Consider the following 18,078-nt stretch of genomic DNA (forward strand, 5'->3'; position numbering starts at 1 on the left):
GAAAGTTTTTCGAACCAAGTGCTGAGGCTGACGCAATCAGGGTACCCGCAATCTGTCCTTTCTTCTGTATCAAAACAATCCTGATAGGTATGACGCATGAATGGGAAGCCCCAGATGATACGCGACAGCGGAACAAAAGGGTCGCCCTTCTGCCGTACCTGCACCAAATATCGCATAATCTGAAGAAAATTGGTAGAAAAGCAGGCGTAGACGTAGTCTTTTCAGCCCCTCTGTGCCTGTCAAGCCTATGTAACAAAGTTAATGAAAAGAAAAAGAAGAGTAGCTGTACAACCAGGCACCGAGATCCTCTTGTGCCTTGTGTAGAGGGCGTTGTATATTGAAATGAACGCTGGCGAAATGAACGCTGGCGCAACAAGGACACTAACAAGAAAGGAACACCACATGCGAGTTGTATATTCCATACATTTAGCTTGCGGTAAGGCTTACATAGGCCAAACAGGAATATGCTTAAATGAAAGGTTAATGCAACATAAGAACGACCTAACTGGGGCGCCATTGAGGAACCTGCCCGCCCATTGCCGCGTATGCGACAGCAAAAAGAAATGCATTCCTCATTTTAAGAAAATAACCGTCTTGAAAAAACACAAAAATCAACTAACGCGCGAAATCATTGAAGCAGCCTACATGTCCGGGCTCAAGGAAGGTTGCCTGAGCACCCATTCTATCTCATTATCTGAAAAAGAAATCACCTTTCTCTCTGGTTTTATCTATTTTACCTACTTTTTAGGTGCACACTTCCCATGCTGCATTTTCGTTCTAGCCGTGTTAATTGTTGGCGCTCACCCTTCGTATCGCTTACCTTTTTACCGTGTTCTCGCCTTCTCATGTTTTTTTGAAGCTAAAAGCTTCACTAGGCACGTCAACACCGGGTCTGGCGTGCACCGTCATCAATTTTAGCCACAGCTGCGCATGCGCGAAACCGAGCGACGTCACGCGGAGCGCAGGTGGCCGCTGCTGCCGCAGCCGCCGCCGCCGCCGCCGCGGGCTGATTCCGTCGTCTGAGCGTCGCCGCTACTCCTCGCCGCCGTCCCAAGAGGAGAAGGTTATTTCGCAAGGCGTTGCGAGAACGCGTGAGCGGCGGCGGCGGCCATAGAAGAGGCGGCCATCCTCGCCACCGTTTTGCCTTTCGCCGCAGCCGTGTGCAGTGCACATTTGAAAGGAGGGGTATATAAGGCGCGCTTGCCCATAGAACAGGCGCAGACACTCGCCATGGAAGGAGAAAAAGAAGCAACAGTCGGAAGGCGCAGAAACACCGATCCAGAAGTGGCAGTTTGGGAGTTGGCTTAAAAGCAGCGAGAGCTTTTCGCTTATCCAGGCTTAACCTTAGCTAAGCCACAGCCAATTTTTTAGCAATATTCCCGCCCTCAACTCTGCATTTCCATTTTTTCATTTCCGCACACTCAACCCTGTTTTTACATTCTCTTGTTTTCCGCATGTCATCGTGCTTCATTTCATGGTACTCATTGTACAGCGTGATTCTTGTTATCTCTTTGATTCCCTGGACATCGTGTGGGTCACAGTTCGATCGCGCGCCTTGATTACTCCCCCTGGTGGGATTTTACTTGGTGTGTGTATATAAGTGCGGGCTCAGTTTTGTTCAAATAAAAGCGACCAGTAGGGTACTTCTGAGATAATTTGTGGGCCCACAGTCTCTGCGCAAAAAACGCCTCACCGGTCATGATAGTGCGTCGCTCTCGGTGGGTATATATAAGGCAAGCCAAGTATGGCGCTTGTCGGATCACTGCTTTTTTGCTGGGGTACAGTGTAGCTGTGTAGGTATCTTTGTCGTTCCCATTCTGTCTCGTGACCTTATAATCTCATGTGCATCGGGATTGATGATAACTACGCTTGTATAATTTGTTCTGCAGTTGAATCATTAACCCGTCTCATTCGGTGAAAGCTGACCAGTACACCTTTTTAAGCCGAAGTGAATATATTTTTAATGCATTAAATGTATATTTTTAGTGTATTTCTACTATAATCTAATGTATTTAATGTATATTTTAGTACATTTTTGGTATAATTTTAATGTATTAAAAATATGCTTAGCGGGCAAAAATGCACTCCTCACGCATTTTAAAGAACGTTCAAAATATTGTTCCTAGTATACATCGAAAGCATTCGCATTGCAGTTTAAGCATAGGGACATGAAATTAATACAATATGTTTGAAATGCATTTTAAGGACATCCTGTTTTTCGCTAAGGGACAGTTCGGAGTTAGGTCAGTATAGAAACTTCCACAGAATCTCTTCCAGGTTTTCCTCGAGAAGACTCGTATTTTTACGGCTTAATCCACGTTTAACGCACTACAGTCGAGAAGCCAAGTAAGCAACCTTGAGTTCCCGGCATTCTTGTGGTTCTGTATGGTGAAGAAAGTCTATCACCGCCATCTTTCCCTCAGGTTATATTTAGGAACTCTTTGTTCCAAGCAGGACCCGTCGCTTCAGACTGAATTGGTTGTTGATTTCGTTTTTAGTACGTTCACTGGTTGTAAGTGTTGCACCGGGCTTTAGGTTCGCCTCATTGTGCCTTTTAACAAAAGGAATGAGCGATGACTTCGCATTAGTTCTTGTTCAGGGTGACGATTTTCGGCACTTCTAAGCCAAAGAGCAGCTTCGGTTTGTTGAAAAAAAATTGGTTGCCGCTTTGACAACCATATGGCGCCATTAGGCTGCGTTTATTATTGATGTTGTGAAGGTATAGGATGCGCAATCAAAGGAGGAACCACGAAGAAAGACACAGAGACACACACAAGCGCTACTGAGTCTCCGATTGTGTGCAGTGAACTTAATACACGAAAGTGTCACATGGCGTAACGCCAAGCAAAATTTTTCCGCTCAGCATACACGCTTGTAGTGCTTAGACAGCGTTGGTTTACTCTTTTGTAATAAATAAATAGGCATTGGTTTAGCTGTAGTTAAATCGGGTAAATTGCGGAAGCAATGGTGTGCGCGTTCTTCTGGCGATTCCTCGGCGCGTTGCTTTCGCCTGGTAGCATTGCGGCGTTCCTGAGCAGTCAGGTGTTGAGATTCATCGGTGACCAATGACGTGGAACCACTCTGCGAGGTAGAACGTTGTCGCCGAGCTGCATCCTTAGCACGACGCTTTGCAAGATGTTCTTCACGCTGTTCTGGCGTCTCTTGTGCACGTTGTAGCTTTCTCACTTCTTCCTGTCGCTGTCACTTCTTCTTGGAGGACTGCATAGCAAAGAATTCAAGCCAAGGCAACTGCGCATTTACAGACGTTTAACAGCAGCGCGGGAGCATGGGCGCCTCCATATTTGGTGACGTGACCATTGCGCCAAGCTGCCAGGGAGTCCACAAAACGCCATCTCCCGTTCGGCTGTACGCCTTGCTCGTCGGTAAGTTGCTTTTTGAGGAAAGGAAATGTATTTGTCTCGCATATCTCGGTGGACACCTGTACCTCGCCGTAATGGGAAGGGAGGAAGATGGGAGTGAACGAAGACACCGTATTCACTAGACGCGCTTATGTTCATTCCAAATTATCGAGCTAGCATGGCGGAGTGGCAAAAGAAAAGCTGGCATGGCGGAGTGGTTCGCGTGCTCATCTCTCACTCCGGAGACCCTGGTTCGATTCTCCAAGTCGACCAATTTCCCACTCGGTGTTATTTTTTATTTATGTGGTGTGACTTGAAAGGACACTAATTACTTAACCAATATCATTCGAATGTCATCGATCCACTGCGCGCCAATGCTGCTAACGCTGGCTTCAAAGCCCAGGTAGTGGCGGACCTCCTAATGGCGCCATCTGTCGTAGACAGAGCAAATTCCTCGGCGCCGCTACTGCACGCCGCGCCGACGGCGCTGCCAGCTGGCGGAGCGCGGCTGAAGCAACGCTGTTCAAGGTCAACCGTGGCGACCGCCGGGGCCTACGCGACGGATCGACACCTGGCGCAGTATTCCTTGTGCAATAGAAATCTGTGTATTCCGCGATCAGACGACTCGCAGACGGTAACACGCGGAGGAACGCGTTTAACGCACCCTCCTTGTTGCCTGAGGAGGTCTCGAACTCCCATAGTGCTGTTAGGAGAAGGTAAGTGACGCCAACTAAGTAAAATACAGAAAACACACGACGTTTCGGGACCGGCTCGGCCCCTTCTTCACGGTGTGACTACGGGCGAGCGCAGCTTGGTTTTCTAAGCCTCTGCGTGGAGCACCTCCGGGTCAATGGCCGCAACCCATGGACGTAGGATGAGGGGAGTGTCCCCAGGGAACGATTAACATTCTCTCGTCTTTGCTGAATGTGCCACGACTCGAGTAGAAGCCTCCTGCGTAGGTTAGCTTCCGTTTCCAATACAATGGTGCTGTCAAAGTCAATTGGGTGGTCACACCCTTCGTAGTGTTCGGCCACGGCGCTGCGTTGACGATTCATGTGACGGACGTCCGCTTTGTGTTGGCTCATCCTTTCCGCGAAGTTCTTCGTTTCCCCTATGTACGACGCCGGGCAGACGGAACACGGAATTTTGTACACGACGTCCTGGGCCTTTTCTCTGGGTTGCCGGTTTTTTTGTGCGGGGGAGAAGGCGACCGATAGTGCTGGTCGGTTCGTGCGTTGCCAGCACCCCTTCTTTTCCGAGAATGCGAGCCAGCGTCTCGCTCACGCCTCTCACGTATGGGATGCCAACATGTTTTCGCTTCTGGCACGCGCCTGAGGAAATAATAGATCGGATTTTGTTTTGCCTTTCTTGTTTCCTGATAATGCGCCGGATGAATGAGCTTGGGTAGCCGTTCTTTTGGAGGTCAGAAATGACTCGGTTCTTCTCCTTCCTTTTTTCTTCACGTGAGGAACATATGGAGTCGGCTCTCTTCAGTAATGATGTAACGACAGATGCTTTGTGCGGGATGGGATGGTTCGAATCGAAATGTAGGTACCGTCCTGTGTGGGTTGGCTTCCTGTGTACCGAGAAGCGCAGGCCTTTGTCGTGCCTTGTCAGTAGGACATCCAGAAAAGGCAGGCTGCCCTGCTGTTCATGTTCAACAGTAAATTGTACGGCCGGTTCAACTGAATTTAGATGGCTCTGGAGGTTTTCTATCTCTGGGGTTTTCACCACACAAAAGCAGTCGTCTACATAACGGAGGAATAACTTTGGCTTGGGATTAAAGGAGGAGAGGGCCCGGCTTTCCACGTCTTCCATGGTTAGGTTAGCCACTGTGACTGAAATTGATGCCCCCATAGCAATTCCGGTTGTTTACTTAAAAAATTCTCCGTCGTGTTTTTTCTGTATTTTACTTGGTTGGCGTCACTTACCTTCTCCTAACATTAAATTTCCGAACCAGACAGACTTCTGTCGAATGTTTTCTTTTGAGTCTATACGCCAAGACTTCGGCATCGAGACCATGCAGCTAGTAAAGCGGTACATCAACATCACCGAGAGTATTGCTGTCTTCCGGACACATCTCAACTTCAACAAGACCTGCAAGGAAAAGGATGTGATACCCGTGAGCCTTCGCCTAAAGCGCCCTGTAACCACCGCAGAAGGCCTACGGCTGGTGTCCAAAACGGAGCAACAGTTATTCAGTGCGCGGATACACGAGTGCCATTCCGTTCTCCGCAAAAAGGAGCTGGACCGGTTCTTCGCCCGCCGCAAACTAGAACACGGGATGCCTGAGCTCTTCCCGCGGGTGGACGCCTTCGCCATGGAAGCGGCCTCCACTGCAGCCAACAAACATCGCGCGTGTCAAAACAAGAAGTTGTTTGCCCTACAGCAGCGACAGAAGAAATAGCCTGACCCCCATAACTCCGGCTTTGTAAAGAACCTCTCCTCCCGTCTCTTAACACCGCCCGAATCCTCTGTTCTCGCAAAAGGACATGTTCAACATATCATCGGTTCCCGCCATCGCAAAACTAGTCGCAGCTGTTGAGGACGCGATCCAGCACCTGAAGCCGCACGTCAGGGAAGTGGTCCGCCTGAAAGCGATTGGTGTCATCGCCAAGGTACCCCCAAATTTCCGAGCAATCTGTCTCAACTGGAACAAAAAACCCTACGCGGTCTCAGGGACGACACCGACATCGTCATCCTCCCGGCAGACAAGGGCAACTCTACAGTGGTGATGGACCGACGCGACTACGAGAAGAAGGCGTCAGCCCTTTTGAGCAGTGGGACGTATGAGAAGGTTCGCAAGGATCCGACTTCAAACACTCAAGCAACACTCAACAAAACCCTGGCAGAGATATTCAAGCGGCACCCTGATTTCAAATGGCTTTACCTCCGCCTCATCTCCAGAAACGGCTCAGCTCCAAGTTTTACGGGCTACCTAAAATTCACAAACCTGGCGTCCCCCTTCGGCCAATTGTAGACTTCACCCTCTCTCCTCTTCGACGTCTCTCGGACTACCTTCACAAGCGCCGCTCGCCGGCAGAACACCCACGCATGTACAGAATTCGCGGCATTTTGTACAACTTGTCTCGAACATTACCGTGGAGGAAGACGAAAGCTTAGTCTCGTTTGACGTGCTGTCGTTATTTACCTGCGTACCGGTTCCCCTTGCTGTGTCCGTTGCTCGCCGCGCACTCGAAAACGACCAAACGCTGCTCGAGAGAACTCCACTCAACGTCGATGAGGTATGTCGCCTTCTCGACGTCTGTCTGCGCAGAACCCTTTTTCACCTACAACGGAGAATTTTTGAAGCAAACAACCGGAACTGCTATGGGGGCATCGATTTCAGTCACAGTGGCTAACCTAACCATGGAAGACGTCGAAAGCCGGGCCCTCTCCTCCTTTAATCCCAAGCCAAAGTTATTCCTCCGTTATGTAGACGACTGCTTTAGATAGAAAACCTCCAGAGTCATCTAAATTCAGTTGAACCGGCTATACAATATATTGTTGAACGTGAACAGCAGGGCAGCCTGCCTTTTCTGGATGTCCTACTTACAAGGCACGACAAAGGCCTCCGGTTCTCGGTACACAGGAAGCCAACCCACACAGGACGTTACCTACATTTCGATTCGAACTATACCATCCCGCACAAAACATTGGTCGTTACATCATTACTGAAGAGAGCCGACTCCATATGTTCCTCACGTGAAGAAAAAATGGCTGAGGCTTAACTTGGTTAAGCCTGGAGAATGCGAAGCATCATCGTGTCGCGTAATTTGGAGGCGCACAACCACAGCGACGGCGCGAGGTGGGCCCCCGTTTCTCCACTGTCGTGACGTCATCGTGTCACGTGGTGTGACGTCATGTATCACGTGATTTGGAGGCGCACAACCACAGCGACGGCGCGAGGTAGGCCCCCGTTTCTCCACTGTGGTGACGTCATCGTGTCACGTGGTGTGACGTCATGTATCACGTGATTTGGAGGCGCACAACCACAGCGACGGCGCGAGGTGGGCCCCCGTTTCTCTACTGTCGTGACGTCATCGTGTCACGTGGTGTGACGTCATGTATCACGTGATTTGGAGGCGCATAACCACGGTGAAGGGCTAAAGTGGTAGCTAAAGTAGTATGCTTCGCATAACAAGGAAGGAGAAGAACCGAGTCATTCCTGACCTCCAAAAGAACGGCTACCCAAGCTCATTCATCCGGCGCATTATCAGGAAACAAGAAAGGCAAAACAAAATCCGATCTATTATTTCCTCAGGCGCGTGCCAGAAGCGAAAACGTGTTTGCATCCCATACGTGAGAGGCGTGAGCGAGACGCTGGCTCGCATTCTCGGAAAAGAAGGGGTGCTGGCAACGCACAAACCGACCAGCACTATCGGTCGCCTTCTCCCCCGCACAAAAAAACCGGCAACCCAGAGAAAAGGTCCAGGGCGTCGTGTACAAAATTCTGTGTTCCGTCTGCCCGGCGTCGTACATAGGGGAAACGAAGAACTTCGCGGAAAGGATGAGCCAACACAAAGCGGACGTCCGTCACATGAATCGTCAACGCAGCGCCATGGCCGAACACTGCGAAGGGTGCGACCACCCAATTGATTTCGACAGCACCATTGTATTGGAAACGGAAGCTAACCCACGCAGGAGGCTTCTACTCGAGTAGTGGCACATTCAGCAAACACGAGAAAATGTTAATCGTTCCCTGGGGACACTTCCCTCATCCTACGTCCATTGGCTGCGGCCATTGACCAGGAGGTCCTCCACGCAGGGGCTTAAAAAGCCAAGCTGCGCTCGCCCGTAGTCACACCGTGAAGAAGGGGCCGAGCCGGTCCCGAAACGTCGTGTTCTTTCTGTATTTTACTTGGTTGGCGTCACTTACCTTCTCCTAACATTAAATTTCCCAACCAGACAGACTTCTGTCGAATGTTTTCTTTTGATTCCATAGAGCTGCAAGGAATTTATGAGGTGGTGTAGTCATCGACGTCTTTATTAACTTTCGCGGGGCATCGCAAAGTAAAATTAAAAAGCCTGCAGGGACCGTCAGGTTTAACATCTGTGCATGAAAAGGGTGGTCTTGATTATGTACTCACCAAGTAGACTAACACACGCTTAAAAAACATAAGAAGGCTTTAGTGAAGTTTCGACTGGGGACCAGACTTCATCAGAGGGATACATGATTGTTCCAGACCAGCATTTGTAGTGGTGGCAGGGATGCTATAATAAGCCTCTGTTAAAACTCGGACCAAGAGCAAGAAAAAACGAAAAGAAAGCAGGTGTGTTTCGGGTTTTCGCTCTGGTGGAGTCTTTTCGAAGAATGCGATCGAAACACTGAGTGGAATAAAATGTTTTCTTTCAACTTAATTCAGCAAACCAACTTGATACTGACGCACTAAGCTTCTAATACTAACGTCACCGGCATTCTTCGCAAGCATCATAGCATCATCGGACAAAGCAAACGCCTTAAACTGATATTCCCAGACCCACCCAGAGTAGTCTGTCTATACGTGTTTAAAAAATCTGCGTGACTTACGAACGTCTTCAAAAATTTCATTTCATGTCTCGAAACGCTGGCATCCGTGCAATAAGCCAAACGCAAAATCTGCGCACATATGACTACCTCAGCAACAGCTCCAGCACCGCTTCTCTCGGGTAAGGCACTTTTTGCTGCGACTCATCAAAAGTAGTATATCTGTGGGAGTGCTCTCTGTGCAATAAGCAGTGCACCGGGCAAACCGAGACTTCCTTCTATTTACTCTTTAACAACCATGTGGCTTACTGCTGCCGCCGCGGTGGCTCAGTGGTTATGCTGCTGGCCCGAAAGAAGCGCTTCCTTCCCGGCGGCAGAATTTCGATGGAGGCGAAATTCTAGAGGCCCGTGTACTGTGCGATGTCAGTGCACGTCAAAGAACCGCAGGTGGTCGAAATTTACGGAGCCCTTCACTACGGCGTCCCTCATAGCCTGAGTCCGTTTAGGACTTAGAACAGCCATAAACCAAGCCAAACAAGGCACACTGCACCTCTCTCCCCAACCTTCCACTACCTAAACACGTCGCCGTTCCCGGTCACTCATTCGACAAAGAAAGAGTTGCCATTTTACAACCCGATTTTAGGACGCATCATAATAGCGGAAACCAGGAGTCATATCTTGTTTGCAAATTTGGTGCTGTATCTGCTGGTTTTGAGCGAAAGTAAAGGTGTACTGTCTTGTCTGCCCCGCTAACAGTTTTGCTTTTCTCATGTGCGTTCCAATTTATGAATTTTCGCTTGTTCTTCATTGTAATTTCTGATTGTGTCCAAGCAACCAGATGTGTTCTGTGTCTCGTTCCCAGTGATGATAAGTTCTTCATTGTTGCTGGCCTAACAGCCTCCTGCCAAGTACAAAACTGCTCACTGTGAAGAAGGCTGGACCCCGTCGAAACGTTAGAAATGTTATATATATATATATATATATATATATATATCGGGAAGGGGAATGAGGGGCTCGTTATAAGTATGAGAGAAGCCAACAGCCACAGAAACCAAGGGACAAAGGGGATTTTTAATTTATTTATTGATTTTGTGCTGTTGTTAGATTTAGAATATTACTGATTATGTTGTCGCTTAAAGCTAATTGATTAGAAAAGCAGAAGAAAAAACAACCACATGCCGCCGGTGGGATCCGAACCCACGACCTCCGAATTACGCGTCCGGTGCTCTACCACTGAGCTACGGCGACGGCTGTCAAATCTTCTGCTTTCGGGGGTATTTATGTTTACAAATAACCTAAACTTGAGAGTGTTCATCAGCGCCACCCACGTTCTTAAGCGGCGGACGTAGCACGTCCTGAGTTACGGCTGATGTGACGTAGAACGTCATCGAACGGCGAGGGTGGAAGCTGTGTGAGAACCCTCTTATGCTTCCTATGGCGTCAAGGCTGCCAGAACCGAGGCCCTCGCTAAGCAATTAAGCAAACAAGGGAAGGGGAATGAGGGGCTCGTTATAAATATGAGAGAAGCCAACAGCTACAGAAACCGAGGGACACAGGGGATTTTAATTTATATATTGATTTTGTGCTGTTGTTCGATATAGAATATTACTGAATATGTTGTCGCTTAAAGCTAATTGATTAGAAAAGCAGCAGAAAAAACCACCACATGCCGCCGGTGGGATCCGAACCCACGATCTCCGAATTACGCGTCCGGTGCTCTACCGCTGAGCTACGGCGACAACATATTCAGTAATATTCTAAATCGAACAACAGCACAAAATAAATAAATAAATTAAAAATCCCCTGTGTCCCATGGTTTCTATGGCTGTTGGCTTCTCTCATATGCAGGGTGTCTCAGTTAACTTGGACCAATATTTATAAAAAAACTAAGCGTTCTTCGGAACTGCAATCGCATGGATGTTGTTAAGGTTTATCTGAAGTTATAGTACGATTTTTTGGCTTCTCCTCTTTGAATAATTAGTCGAGATAAATAAATTAACTTTTTAAATATAGCTTGAAACGTTCAGGCGTCAATAGGAAAGTTGTGGAGCTCCACAAATATCGTCCAGCCCAGGCACTTCCAACGAGATCGACTTAGCGTGGCCGTTTTTATTCGGGAAAAAAGAAAGCCCGCGGAGTTTAAAAAATACCACGTGACAGCGCGCTCCGTGCGTCCGGATGCGCCGCGATTACAGCGCTCTCATCCGTGCTTTGTAAGAAACATCACCCGCTTCGGGACTTTCGTTGGGCTTCGCGTTGTGCTTGGTTCCAAGATAAGCGCCAGTGGGTACGGGCGGCAGTTGAAAGAAAGAGCTGCTCCCGTTTCTTCGGCGATAATTGCGCTGTCACGTCAGCAGAATGCATGCGGAGGAACGATGACAATCTCATGAGTTTGCTTGTTGGAATCTTGCTCCCAAATTGAAAGACGCATGTAACAAGCCTGATAACGTCGCGTGAATTACGCTGAAAAGCAGGAGCCGCGCTTTAGATAAACCTGTAACTTTGTAACTCTGTAACTTTAGATAAACCTTGACAACATGCACGCGATTTCAGTTCTGAAGAACGCTTGGTTTTTTTATAAATCTTGGTCCAAGTTAGCTGGGACACCCTGTAAATATATATATATATATATATATATATATATATATATATATATATATATATATATATATATATATATATATATGTGTGTAATGCAGCAAAAAAAAGGGAAAATCTTGGCACGGTATGTAGTAGTAAAAACGTAGACCAACGTTTGAAACGCTTGAAACAGTTTATTGACGTTTCGACCGTGGAACGGCCTTCGTCAGAATGTATATATATATATATATATATATATATATATATATATATATATATATATATATATATATATATATTGCTCGTATCCTTTGCTCGTATGAGTACCTTCTTCCGCAAACGAGCAAACAGGAAGTGGACGTGGAAGAGCCCCAATGGTAAGACTAAAAATGAAATAGACTTCATACTGTGTGCACACCCTGGCATTGTAGAGGATGTGGATGTCCTCGGTAAGGTCCGTTGCAGCAACCACAGAATGGTAAGGTCTCGTATTAGCTTAGATTTCAAGAGGGAACGGAGGAAACTGGTGAAGCGAAAGGCTATTAACGAGTTAGCATTAAGAGGGAAGGTAGAGGAATTCAGAATGTCGCTGCAAAACAGATTTTCCGCTTTAACTGAAGAAGACGACCGTAGTGTTGAAACAATTAATGATAATCTCACAGCTATAGTTATAGAGTGCGCCGCAGAAGAAGGTGGTAGGGTGGTTCGACAGGATACCAGCAAGTTACCTCAGGAGACTAAAGATCTGATTAAGAAAGGCCAAAGCCTGAGGACGTCTAACTCCACAGACAGAACTATCAGAGCTATCGAAGTTAATAAATAAGCGCAAGGCAGCCGACATAAAAAAGTTTAACATGGAAAAAATCGAGCACGCTCTAAGGAACGGAGGTAGCCTAAAATCAGTGAGGGGAAAACTGGGCACAGGTAAAAACCAGATGTATGCGCTAAAGGACAAATAGGGCAATGTCATTAGCAATATGGATAATATAGTTGAATTAGCCGAAGAGTTCTACACAAATCTATACAGTAGCGAATGTAATCATCAAGTTACTGAGGGAGGCAGTCGAGCACAGCAATAGGACATCCCGCCATTAACGAAGGAGGAAGTAAAGAAAGCCTTAGGAGCAATGCAAAGAGGGAAAGCAGCTGGTGGGGATCAGGTAACAGCAGATTTGCTGAAGGACGGAGGAGAGATTGTGCTACAAAAACTAGCCACCCTATATACGCAATGCCTTGTGACCTTGAGAGTACCAGAAGCTTGGAAGAACGCTAACATTATCTTAATTCATAAGAAAGGAGACGTCAAGGATTTGAAGAATTACAGACCGATCAGCTTAATGTCCGTTGCCTACAAGGTATTTACTAAGGTAATCGCTAATAGAGTCAGGACAACCTTGGACTTTAGTCAACCAAATGATCAGGTAGGCTTTCGTAAAGGATACTCGACAATAGACCACATTCACACTATAAATCAGGTGATAGAGAAATGCGCAGAATATAACCAACCCCTATATATAGCCTTCATTGATTACGAGAAAGCATTCGACTCAGTGGAAACCTCCGCTGTCATGCAGGCATTGCGGAATCAGGGTGTGGAAGAGTGCTATGTGAAAATATTGAAAGATATTTATAACGATTGCACAGCTACTATAGTTCTCCATAAAGTCAGCAATAAAATTCCAATCCGGAAAGGTGTCAGGCAGGGAGACACGATCTCGCCAATGCTCTTCACTGCCTGCTTACAGGAGGTATTCCGGCTACTGGAATGGGAAGAGTTGGGGGTAAGAGTTAATGGAGAATACCTGAGTAATTTGCGATTCGCTGATGACATTGCCTTGCTAAGCCACTCAGGACAAGAACTGCAAAGCATGATGAATCAGCTAGACAGGCAGAGTAGAACGGTGGGGCTAAGAATTAACATGCCGAAAACCAAAGCAATGTTCAATAGCCTTGCAAGGGAACAGCAGCTCGCAATTGGTAGCGAGGTGCTGGAAGCAGTAAGAGAATATGTCTACTTAGGGCAGGTAGCGACCGCAGATCCGGATCATGAGAGGAAAATAACTAGAAGAATAAGAATGGGGTGGAGCGCGTATGGCAGGTTCTCTCAGGTCATGAACGGTAGCTTACCAATATCCCTGAAGAGAAAAGTATATAACAGCTGTATCCTACCGGTACTCACCTATGGGGCAGAAATGTGGAGGCTAACAAAGAGGGTTCAGCTTAAGTCATGAACAACGCAGCGAGCTATGGAAAGGAAAATGATAGGATGATGATGATAAGAGATCGGAAGAGGGCGGAGTGCGTGAGGGAACAAACGCGGGTCAATGATATCCTAGTTCAAATCAAGAGGAAGAAGTGGGCTTGGGCAGGGCATGTAATGCGAAGGCAAGATAACCGCTGGTCCTTAAGGGTAACGGAGTGGATTCCAAGAGAAAGCAAACGTAGCAGGGGACGGCAGAAAGTTAGGTGGGCTGATGAGATTAAGAAGTTTGCGGGGATACAGTGGCGGCAACTAGCAAAAGACAGGGTTAATTGGAGAGACATGGGAGAGGCCTTTGCCCTGCAGTGGGTGTAGTCAGGCTGATGATGATGATGATATATATATATATATATATATATATATATATATATATATATATATATATATATATATCCGCCGCGGTGGCTCAGCGGCTATGGTGCTCGGCTGCTGAGCCAAAAGACGCGGGTTCGATCCCGGCTGCGGCGGCTAGAATTTCTTTGGAGGAGAAATTCTAGATGCCCGTGTACTGTGCGATGTCAGTGCACGTTAAAGAACCCCAGGTGGTCGAAATTTCCGGATCCCTCCACTACGGCGTCTCTCATAGCCTTAGTCGCTTTGGAAAGTTAAACCCCATAAACCATAAACCATATATATATATATATATATATATATATATATATATACGAGGTCTGTTAGAAAAGTATCCGTCCTTATTTTTTTTTGCGAACTCCTGATGGATATGAAACAAGCGCGCTTGCACCAGCAGACCTTGAACCGTCGTGGGCAAGCACAAATTTTTCCCGCCTGCCGATAGCGTCAGTCGCTGGGAGGCAGCGTTTGAGTGAGGTAGTGCACAGTGCTCTCGTCGTTTTTTTAGTGCAAGCAAAATGGCGGTGTGACAGGAGCAGCGCTAATGCATCAAATTTTGCCAGAAACGGGGCGACAGCCAAGTGGAAACCATTCGGAATATTCAGACGGTTTTCGGTGATGATGCTTAGAGCAGCACACAAATTAAGCAATAGTACAACTGGTTTAAAGATGGCCGCACATCGGTGGAGAGCGAGCCACGCTCCGGTCGGCCATCAACATACCTAAATGGCCAGGTCATTGGCGAAGTGAACGCTCTGGTGATGCGGGACCGTCGTGTGACTATCCGAGAAATTGCAGAAGAGGTGAACATCAGTAGTTTTTCTGCACATTCCATTATCACCGAAGATTTGGCCATGAAGAGAGCTGCGGCGAAATTCGCGCCGAAGCTGCTCACGGTGGAGCAAAAGCAGCTTCGTATTGAAGTCTCACAGGACACGCTGGATTCCACAAACGGTGACCCCGACTTCATCAACACCATAATCACTGGTGACGAGTCTTGGGTGTACGGGTACGACCCGGAAACCAAATCCCAGTCGTCACAGTAGAAGCATTCCACGTCTCCAAGACCAAAGAAGGCCTGCCAAATGCTCAGCAACGTCAAAGTGATACTGACTGCTTTCTTGGACTCTCACTGTGTGGCACACCGCGAGTACGCACGCCCCAGGGTCAAGCAATGACCAAAGAGTACAACAGTACAACAACTTCGCCCTCGGTCGCCTACGTGATGCTGTGCGGCACAAGAGACCGGAGTTGTGGTCAACAGGAAATTGGCGTGTCCATCACGACAATGCTCCTGAACCTTCTTCGCACTTGATTCGAACTTTGTTGGCGAAAAACCAGACTCCTTTAGATCAACCGGCTCCTTACTCTCCTGATGTGGCCCCCTGCGACTTCTGGTTGTTTCCCAAAATCAAGCGGCCATTGAAAGGAGCGCGATTTCAGACAAGAGAGGACATTATGGCTGCAACGACAGCTGAGCTAAACTCCACTCCGAAAAAGGCCTTTTCGGAATACTTCCAAGAGTGGCAGCACATCTGGGAGATGTATATGGAGTCCCAAGCAGACTACTTTGAAGGTGATTAGGTTTCCAACGCTGCAGTTATGCCATTTTTTTTTCTTCGGCCAAAGGTCGGATACTTTTCTAACAGACCTCGTATATTGCCACGTATCATTGTAGTGTCCGTTCGTTTGCGCAAGGCCGCAGGAAAGGGGTGTTATCATTTTTGTTCGTGACGCGAGAAGCGACCACACTAATCTCGATTAATCACAGCCATGAAGAGCTGCATCTACGTGTTTCCAGATTAGTCTAGATGATGTCGGCCTGTTATCTCGAAGTTTCCTTGCCGGCTTTAAATTGAACGATGCCGCGAGCAGCGGGCATTCGTAGTTCGACGACTGACGAGCACGTTCGTTGGTTACGCCGCCGCCGAGTGATTCAGTTCTTTTGCGGGCGCAAGTCAGCCCAAATAAAGAGCTTCGTTTGCAATTCTTCCTGGTGTCTTCTTGACCGCTGGACTGCCGTCACTACAACGTGACAATATATTAAGAGAAGCCAACAGCCAGAGAAACCAAGGAACACAGGGGATTTTATTTATATTTATTTGTGTTGTGTGTTGATCAATGGAGAATATTACTGAAATGGTTATCGCTTAAAGATAATTGATTACAAAAGCAGAAGAAAAAACAACCACATGCCGCCGGTGGGAACAGAACCCACGACCTCCGAATTACACGTCCGGTGCTCTACCAACTTAGCTACGGCGACGGCTGCCAAATCTGCTTTCGGGGGTATGTATGTTTACAAGTAACCTAACCTTAAGAGTGTTCATCAGCGCCACCCACGTTCGTAAGGGGCGGACGTCCTTAGTTACCGAAGGTGTGACGTGGAACATCATCGAACGACGAGGGTGGAAGCTGTGTGAGAACCGTCTTATGCTTCCTATGGCATCAAGGCAGCCAGAACCGAGGCCCTCCTTTTAAGCAGTTAAGCAGACAAGTGAAGGGTAATGAGGGGCTCGTTATACATTTTAAGAGAGGCCAACAACCACATAAAACAAGGAACACAGGGGATTTTATTTACACAGAGCTCATGGGATCGGTTCCCACCGACGGCATGTGGTCATATGACGGCCGAGGTCATAAGGCATTGCGTATACAAGGTGGCTACTTTTTCCAGCCCCTCCCCTCCCCTACGTCATCGGCGGTTACCTGATCCTCACCTGCTAGTTTCCCCCTCTTCCTTCCTCTTTGCTTAGTGGTGGCATTTCCATCGCTGTATGATATTGCCTTCCTCATTAACATTCTGGTTACGTTGCCTACTACATAGATTTATGTAGAAATCTTCGGCTACTTCAACTGTTTGATCCATATTGCTAATGGCATTGCTCTCTTTCTCTCGCGACCCATACATCTCGTGTTTAGCCATGCCTAGTTTCTTCTCCACTGCTTTTAGCTACCTCCGTTCTTTAGCGCATGCTCGATTGTCTCCATATTGTCACGTAGTGGTGACTGGAGTCCGGCGAACAGGAACACAGCGAGAATGTCTTCGAAACAAAACACTTTATTCGGGCTGACATGCGCCCGCAAAGAACTGAATCACTCGGCGGCGGCGTAGAAAGAGAAGTTTATTTTGTTCTGTGTTGACATAGAAAATACAAAACAAAACGGATGAACTTAATGCTCTGATGAGTCAAGCACATGCGCAGTGACGCAGCACTCGGCGGCGGCGTAGCAACAAGCGTGCTCGGCGGTCGTCGAACAGAATGACCGCCGCTGTCGGCCGTGCTCTTTTTATAGCTGATAGCGAACCTTCGAGATAAAGCTTTAGAAGTTACTAGAACATTATGGCGCAAACTAGAATCGGTTCCGTCCGGATGCGATGAATCGAGATATTTCTAGGCGCGTCTTGCGTCACAAACGAAGTGATAAAGCGGCGAGCCGGCAGCCTTGAAGCATGAACAAATAAACACAACAAACAAGCGCTACAAAGATTCCCGGCATTACTCCCCTCTCAAAGAAGCATCGACTCGATGCTTTAGAACATAATGCGGCTATCAACAATCAAAAACGGATTGTGCAAAAATGAACACCGAATGTGGAAACACGGCGTCCTTTAGCGTGCATGATAGGGCTTTAGGCGTATCAGGGACGACTTCGTAGTCCAATTCACCTAGCCGACCAAGAACCTTGTACGGGCCGAAATAGCGTCGCAAAAGCTTTTCGCTCAATCCTCGGCGGCGAATTGGCGTCCAAACCCAGACTCGGTCTCCTGGCTTCCCACGAAACACAAAAAGCGCTAATAGACGTCTGAAAAAAGTCTCGGAAGAAAAAGCTTGACGTCTAAAACAAGTTTCACCTAAGCAGTTTTTTAGACTTAGACATTTACTAGCCCTCTATTAGCTCTGCTAACGCTACGCTTGTATACGGCTAGACAACTTCTGAGGTATAACTTTTCTAGAATTTTTTTAGACGTTACTTTTTTTTTCGAAATGGGTGCCTGTAATATCTTACGCATTTCAAGACTGATTTTTAGTGCTGCCTTTAAACGCTCTAAAGCTTTA

At 47.4% G+C, this 18,078-nt stretch overlaps 1 protein-coding gene across 1 annotated transcript in view; it reads left to right on the forward strand.

Annotated features, from left to right (window-relative positions):
- Nucleotides 1-18,078, forward strand: part of kn (EBF transcription factor knot) — a 399,411-nt gene that overhangs the window by 189,704 nt on the left and 191,629 nt on the right. The window lies entirely within an intron of this gene.

The sequence above is a fragment of the Amblyomma mixtum genome, chromosome 3, assembly GCF_055824585.1.
Source record: "Amblyomma mixtum isolate Tamu chromosome 3, ASM5582458v1, whole genome shotgun sequence".
Lineage (NCBI taxonomy): Eukaryota > Metazoa > Arthropoda > Arachnida > Ixodida > Ixodidae > Amblyomma > Amblyomma mixtum.